This window comes from Convolutriloba macropyga, chromosome 9 (genome assembly GCF_964194025.1).
Source record: "Convolutriloba macropyga chromosome 9, txConMacr16.3, whole genome shotgun sequence".
Taxonomy (NCBI): Eukaryota; Metazoa; Xenacoelomorpha; order Acoela; family Convolutidae; genus Convolutriloba; species Convolutriloba macropyga.
The window spans coordinates 67,296,714-67,305,346 of record NC_134476.1 but is presented as its reverse complement, the minus strand read 5'-3'; positions in this window follow the sequence as shown (position 1 = coordinate 67,305,346).

Genomic DNA, 8,633 nt, shown 5'->3' with positions numbered 1-8,633 from the left:
CAATAAAAAATGTGGTATAAATTTCTCTAATCTCAAATAATTTTTTATCAGCAAGGGAAATCTTCTTATTTTAACATTATGACTTCAGAAAATCAACAAATATGAACAAAGATAATTAAGATTCGAAATTTTTGAGGAAATCAGTTTTTATCAACGCCGTTAATTTCAATAGCTTTCATCGGATGACAAAAAAAAAGCCAAGCTATGACTCAGTGAGAAGGCAAGGATTTTTGTCAATCATAGGTCACCAACAGGCCACAACAAGAAGTCTTATGCTTATGAAAACAACAACAAATACATGCAAAAACCAAAAAATCACCAGAAAAGTGCGAGAAGAAAGTGTCGAAGCCATTTCAACCATACGAGTTTCTCTGAAAACTTTATCTATGTGTCATTGGACGTATTCTGTTAGCCAATCAGAACTATTAATATTTGGATAAAAAGATAAGATTTCAAAGGAACCAAAATTACAAAAAAATATCCAAAAATCTTTTAAAAAATTTTTAAAACCAGTGGCATCGAGGTCATAAAACCAATAGTTAGCAGATAAAATCGCCTATCAGATTACTTGGTTACAGTCAGAAAGAAGAGGATCCTGTCATTACTGAGACTGACTTACAACTCATAAAAATAAGTTTATTAATGCTTATTATCCAAAAATTTTTCTTAAAAGTCTTAGCAGCCACTGAATTCAATAGCTCTCAATGGAAGTCATTCAATACGGAAACTTATGCCTAGATAAGGAAACAAAAATGCTTGTAATTTTACACTTACCAATAAGGCATCACAATAAGTCTTATGATTATGAAAACAACAACAAAATCAAGCAAAAGCCAAAATTTTTAGAAGAAAAGTGCAATAAAATGTCGAAGCCATTTAAACCATCAATTTTTCTCTGAATATTTTACCAATGATCAATTGAACGCCTTTTCTAATTCTCTAAAACACTGAGAAATATCAATATTAGGATAATTCGATAAAATTTCAAACGGAACAAAAGTTTGAAAAAATTAAATTAAAAAAAAAATGAGAAATCGGGGAATCGAAGTCATGAAACCAATAGTTAGATGATCAAACTGCTAGCCAGATTCATTTTAGTTGCAGTAGAAGAGGAGGAGGTCCTGTCAATTTTGAGGCCGACTTACTGTTCTCAAAAATAAGTTTGAGATTAATTAATGTACAAAAAAATTCTAAAAAATTCTTTTCAAAGTATTAACAGCCCTTAAATTTTTTCAAGATCTTGCTACGGAAGTCAAAAAATACACTATGTCATGTCTCGATGGGGAGAAAAGGATGTTTTTCATCAGAATATTACCAATAAGACATCACAATAAAACCTATGATTATGAAAACAACGACAAATACCTGCGAAAACAAAAATATTCAGTAGAAAAGTGGGAGAAGAAAGTGCCGAAGCCCTTTAAACCAAGAGCGCTTCTCTGAAAACTTTATCTGTATGCCATTCGATATCTTTTTTTGCCCATCAATATTTGGATAAAGAGATAAGATTTCAATGAAACCAAAATTACAAAAAAATATCCAAAAATCTTTTAAAAAATTTTGAAAACTCGTGGCATGGAGGTCATAAACCCAATAGTTTGAAGATAAAAATGCCTATCAGATTAGTTTTGGTTGCAGTAAAAAGAAAGGGCTCCTGTCTTTACTGAGAGTGACTTAATGTTCATCAAAATAGAATTAATATCGTGTACTGTTAAAAAAATTTAGAAAAAATTATTTTTTAAAAAACTCGAAAACTCATGAGTCGAAGACAAATAAAAACATGAGCGATTCATTGAAAACAAATTTTTCGTTCACTGAGTATCATTAGATTGCAAACAAGGTTTGTCATTAACGGAACATCGATATGAAAATAACTAGTCTCTAAGTCACTAGAAAAACAATTAATAGAAAGAAGTTTTCTAAAAAAAAAACAGCTCTCAAATTGAATTCGAGTTTTTTTTCATAGTAAACTTTCTCACGAGTCCAGATCTAGCGTTTTTATCGAGCTATTGGTAACACAAAATTCTTTCATTTTGTAGCGTGAAATTTAATTTTGAAATAATATTTTTTGTAGAAAAGCCTTAATTTGAACAAAAAATACGATAAAAGTGAACAAAATCATGTAATTCTCACTTGTTCACACAAAACGTTAAACCTCGATAACTCCTCGAAAAATACGAAATTAAAAAAAAACTTTTCAATTTTTAATTCTACGCTGGACGAGCTTTTCGATGATACCACTCACATTTCTCTACGATTAATATATCGATCGGCCAAAATTGACTGAACAAAAAAAAAACAATTTGAGTATATAGTTCCTCACCCCCACAAGTGGGGTCGGAACAATAAACTTGAACAGGATTGTGATTTAATCCTGTAGTGTTTCACGACGAGCTATAGTGTTTCCTAAGGATCGGTTGATTTTTTCAGAAGTGCATTAAAGAGAGTGCGCTGGGGTTATGGCACGCTGACGCAATTCGATAAGGTTTTATATGAGAGTACGTCCGCTGAACAAAATTTTACAAACATTAGACACATGTCAAACAACAACTTAAAATCAGAGATTTCGGTCTGGAAGTTGAGAAGACAAACATGGGGTTACTATACCCTTCTGCTGGGATAAATGAGGTCAGTTAGGGTTCCAACAGCATTCCACGGTCACCTTGCATATATCAACCAGATTGTTCACCTACCCGCCTGTAAATTATTTTCTTTTTCCCAAAATCCGAGCTAGGTGATCTTGCTGAGTAAATAAGCCTGCGAACTACCCAAGAAAAAAAATAAAGATGTTAACTACAAAATGCGTCCTTTTTTATCCAATCAGATTTTAGTTTTTAAAAAAGGTACTCAATTTTTTCCAAATCACATAGAGGTTTCGGGAAACGCTTTTTTCATGCTGTAGGCATGTAAAATTTGTAGAAAATTTGTAGTTGAACTAATCAATGGTCAATAAAAACGTTATCAAAAGAGCATTTAAAAAATGGCCTTAGAAATCACTTGTTGCTATGTTCACAATGAAAACATACAATGTTTGTGCATTGCTTATCCGAATTGAGAATTACCTTTATGATGAGTGTACCCACCTTCACTATGGTATTGCACTAACGCTCATAAGAGAATATATAACAGATGGTAAATTGTATGGCGTGAAAAAGCTACCATTTTTATTACCATGCGTTCATCTTGCGAACTGTTTAAACCTTAGCAACATAGATTTTTATGAGAGCCATCTTCTCTTTTTTCTAAAAAAGGAAAAGGATTGTGAAAGAAGCAATTATCGCATGCCACATTCCCCAATCGACATGGCTCAATGTTAACTAATTAAGCACTCAGTGTTTCCTTAAGATAGCATAGATTTTTGGTAAGGAAAGTTTGCGCTGAGACCACATTGGCAAGGACAGTTCTTTGTCTCAAGATATTGAAATTTCCCAAAGGGGAAAAAACTGAGCATGCCTTAGTCCGTAGAATTTCTCTGGGTAGGGAAAAACTTAAATTTGACCGTCTGAAAAAACAGAGTTCATTTTAGTTTTAATAGTGTCTGAGTTTGCACAGTTGCTCAAAGTGGTTTTGAATATGTTTTTTGTTTCCCTCAACAGTGTTGTATTAGAAATAAGCACTGAAACGAAGAAACTAAACCAAACGTTCAAATTCAATATTATAAAAAAATGGCATAAAAGGGTTACAGTTTATGCTAAAAATAAGAATGGACTCACATATATAAAACTTAGTCAGAATTTGATTCAATCTATTTGGTACGAAGTTTTTCAGAATTAGGAATGTCCTCATCGGTGCTTTCAACCGTTTCTTAGCCTAGAAATGGGCTTACAGTTCGGGTAGAAATGTAGTCATTTTCGGCATCGAAATCAGATAAGTTTTGTAGTTCTGCCTCCGAATGAGTAGAGTCACGGGTAGGTTGAAGTAAAAAACATCAACATTGTTCCATACCGACAATCATATTTCCCTTATCATGCCATTGGTGCAATCAAAGTTGTTATCAAGTCTGGCAACATCGCTTTCCGCCCACAAAAAAACTAATCGCTCAAATTTAAGCCCTTCCAATCGAAAATGTATCTATTCCATCGGTTGTTTCGAAAATGTATCGGTTGTTAAAAACTGAGTGAAACGGAATGAAAAACATTAAAAAACATAATAGGTAAATAAGATAAAACCACATCTATAGCAATATGTATATATATATATATGAAGAACGATGCGTACTATATAATTTATAAGCAAAAATTCTCTAGCAAGCGTTTTTAACAGTTTACTACCCAGGATAAATTCCGTGAACCGCAACAGGACTTGACCTGACCGACTTGGGTCGCGGACAAGGGCTCCAGACCGATCATACCCATAAACAGGTATTCATCAGACCGAACAGACCTTGATCAACTTTGGCGAGACCAAACAGACTTGGTCAGACCACTGGCCATTCTAAACAGCATCCACTAAAAACTACAAATAATTCGTCTCATTTCTCTCAAATAGAAATTGAAAAGAGATTTAAGAAAAAAAATAGTAAAAAAAACGTCGAATTAAAGACCAATGCAACCCTCCGAAAACATTTTGATGAAGTAGTCTAATATTATCTAAAATTAGATGTTGGTTACCAACGACTGGTTATTATTATTAAACAGTCAGTGCAGCCCACATACATTTTGCAGAGGACCAGCTCTTATTTTGGCTGGTTTTCCAGGCCTTTTTTTGGGTATTGGCCAGACCGAACAGACCAAAATGCGGATATAGGCCAGACCGAACCCACCAAAATTGTCAGTAGCCACCCGGACAGTCGTGACCCAATTTTTCCCCACACTATTGAGTTGGGTCGCACTGGACCCCTGTCGGCAACCAAAGGCCAATACCTTTCTTGGGTCGCGTACTTAATCCTGCGTAAAGAGATGAACACTGGTGATCGTCATTAGTCTATCTCAATATGTATACAGTAATGGAACTGGTTGAAAAACGACGGTCAATATAAAAATTTTTATATGTAGCCTCCAAAAAATTGATAGGTCTCTTTTTGGTGTTTTTTTCAAAATGTATCGCAAATTAACTTTGTCTAAAGCAAAGTCTAAAGGAAACTAAAAGTGTTAAACAATTAAAAAAACAATTTTTTTTAGAACAACACGACCTTTACTGCAAATGAAGAAAAATAACCCAACAATTAAAAATATTAATCAACGAGAAACCCTTGAAAACAATTCTGAATTTGCAAAACGCTTGAAGATCACAAACGATCGCAAAAGAAAGTTCTACAACACTTGGAATTATGATTAGAAAGCTTACGTATGCGGGACTTCAATTATGGAAAAACTACAGTTGGTTGTTTTTTTTCTAAACCTTCTTACAGCAGCTAGAGTTTCTGTTATTGAAACCTGGGCCGAGGTGTCAACGCTAAAAAACGCAAAATTATGTAAGATTGGCGTTGAATGCGTTGAATTTTTGTAAGATCTACGCTTGAGCGTAGATCTTACATAAATTCAACGCATTCAACGCCAATCTTACATAATTTTGCGTTGAAATTTGGCGTAGATCTTACATATTTAGCGTTGAATTTTAGCGTAGATCTTACATATTTAGCGTTGAATTTAGCGTAGATCTTACATAGATTCAACGCATTCAACGCCAATCTTACATAATTTTCCGTTGAATTTTGGCGTAGATCTTACATATTTAGCGTTGAATTTTAGCGTAGATCTTACATATTTAGCGTTGAATTTAGCGTAGATCTTACATAAATTCAAAGCATTCAACGCCAATCTTACATATTTTGCGTTGAAATTTGGCGTAGATCTTACATATTTAGCGTTGAATTTTAGCGTAGATCTTACATATTTAGCGTTGAATTTAGCGTAGATCTTACATAAATTCAAAGCATTCAACGCCAATCTTACATATTTTGCGTTGAAATTTGGCGTAGATCTTACATATTTAGCGTTGAATTTTAGCGTAGATCTTACATATTTAGCGTTGAATTTAGCGTAGATCTTACATAGATTCAACGCATTCAACGCCAATCTTACATAATTTTCCGTTGAATTTTGGCGTAGATCTTACATATTTAGCGTTGAATTTTAGCGTAGATCTTACGTATTTAGCGTTGAAATTAGCGTAGATCTTACATAAATTCAACGCATTCAACGCCAATCTTACATATTTTGCATTAAAATTTGGCGTAGATCTTACATATTTAGCGTTGAATTTTAGCGTAGATCTTACAAATATAGCGTTGAACTTAGCGTAGATCTTACATAAATTCAACTCATTCAACGCCAATCTTACATATGTTGCGTTGAAATTTGGCGTAGATCTTACATATTTAGCGTTGAATTTTAGCGTAGATCTTACATATTTAGCGTTGAATTTAGCGTAGATCTTACATAAATTCAACGCATTCAACGGCAATCTTACATATTTTGCGTCGAAATTTGGTGTCGATATTACATATTTAGCGTTGAATTGTAGCGTAGATCTTACATATTTAGCGTTGAAATTAGCGTAGATCTTACATAAATTCTACGCTTTCAACACCAATCTTACATATTTTGCGTAGAATTTTGGCTTAGATCATGCAAATTTAAGGTTGAATTTTTTCAATTCCATTTCAGATCACTTTATCATTTCAAAAGTTTTTCAAGTTTTCTTTCAAACATTCAATTTTTTCATTTTTTCGACCCCTATGCTTCACAGGTGAGAAAAGCGCAGTCAGCAAAAAACCACTTTTTAGTGCTCTTTTATAGTGCAAAATCCATTTGAGACCATTTTACAATTTCAAAACTTTTCGAAAAATTTTTTTTCGAAAAATCAATTTCACTGTTTCGAACCCTATGCTGCAAAGGTGAGAAATGTGAAGTCAGAGAAAAATCATTTTTAGTGCTCTTTTGTAGTGCAAAATCCAATTGACACCCTTTTACGATTTAAAATTTTTCAAGTTTTTTTTTAAAAGTTAATTTTTTAACTGTTTCAATCCTACACTGCAGAGGTGAGAAAAATAACTTTATAGTGCTCTTTTATAGGGCAAAATCCGTTTCAGACCATTTTACGATTTCAAAACTTTTTCAAGTTTTTTTTTCGAAAATTTAATTTTTTCACTATTTCGAACCCTATACTCCAAAGGTGAGTAACAAGAAGTCAGAAAAAATCTTTTTTAGTGCTCTTTTATAGTGCAAAATCCAATTCAGAAGATTTCAATTTTTTCAAGTTTTTTGGAAAAATTAATTTTTTCAACCCCTATACTGCACAATTGAGAAAAATGAAGTCAGCAAAAAATAACCATTTGCTCTCTTACGGTGCAAAAACCATTTCAGACCATTTTAGGAGTTCAAATTTTTTTTTCAAAACTTAAAAAGAATTTTAGATTTTTCCCAGTACTTCTCACATGATAAATGCGTTGACTACGTTGAAGTTATGTAAGATCTCGGCTAAATTCAACGAAAAATATGTAAAATCTAGGCTAAATTCAACGAAAAATATGCAAGTTCTACGCTAAATTCAATGCAAAATATGTAAGGTCTACGCTAAAATCAACGCAAAATATGTTAGATCTACGCTAAATTCAACGCAAAATATGTAAGATCTACGCTTTATAAGGATTTCGGCTCCTAAGGAAACCAAGGTACGGTGGCCCAATGGTAGAAAAGGCGACAAGTAAACAGGAGGTCAGTGGTTCGAGTTCCATACCCAGAGTTCTACGAGTTGATTTTTTGTAAGATCAACGCTAAATTCAACGCAAAAATATGTAAGATCTACGCTAAATTCAACGCTAAATATGTAAGATCTACGCTAAATTCAACGCTAAATATGTAAGATCAGCGGCAACTAGCGTTGACAAAAGTTGGAAAATTCACCGCCATTTCGGATCTTTTCCGTTTGTGCCCCCCCAGTACGTTATGCTCCCCCCAGTTACAGAGCACGTGCCATTACATAGTAAATCATTATGTGAAAATATGGCACGTGCGTCTGGGGGTTGCAAATAATATGAGCCCACTAAGCTGGGGGGGCACAAACGGAAAAGATCCGCCATTTCTTACATAATTTTGCGCTGAATGCGTTGAATTTTTGTCTTTAAATTCAACGCATTCAATGCAAAATTATGTAAGAACATTGCGGTGAATTTTCCGACTTGTCAACGCTAGTTGCCGCTGATCTTACATAATTTTGGCCAAATTCCTCGACCCGGGAACAAACGAGATGGTGAAAGACACACTTCGTTTCCCACAGCCGGACAAAAATAAGTCTGGCTAGACAATGGCAGCAATATGACCAACTAACTCTTAGGTGGATGACGACATTCGACGTTTTGTACTCCTTATCGTATTGCACGTGACTTCTCACTGTGCCAAAACTATCGACTGTCCCATAATTTGAAATAATCGAACCTTCAAACAAAATTAAACGAGCATCAATGTGGTCATTTCAATGCCCTTTCCCATCATCTTTTCTTTATTTACTTTTTTTCTTAAAGTTGAACGTTGACCTTTGAACTCTGTCCAGATAGTTTTTGAGATGTTCGCATACTACAAACTTTATGTAACACGCTGTAGTTGGGATTTCTGATGTACCTTGAAGAATCCATTAAAAAGGCAAAACTGTCAAAAACAATTTTTTTCCTGATGATTTTTAGACCTTTCGTA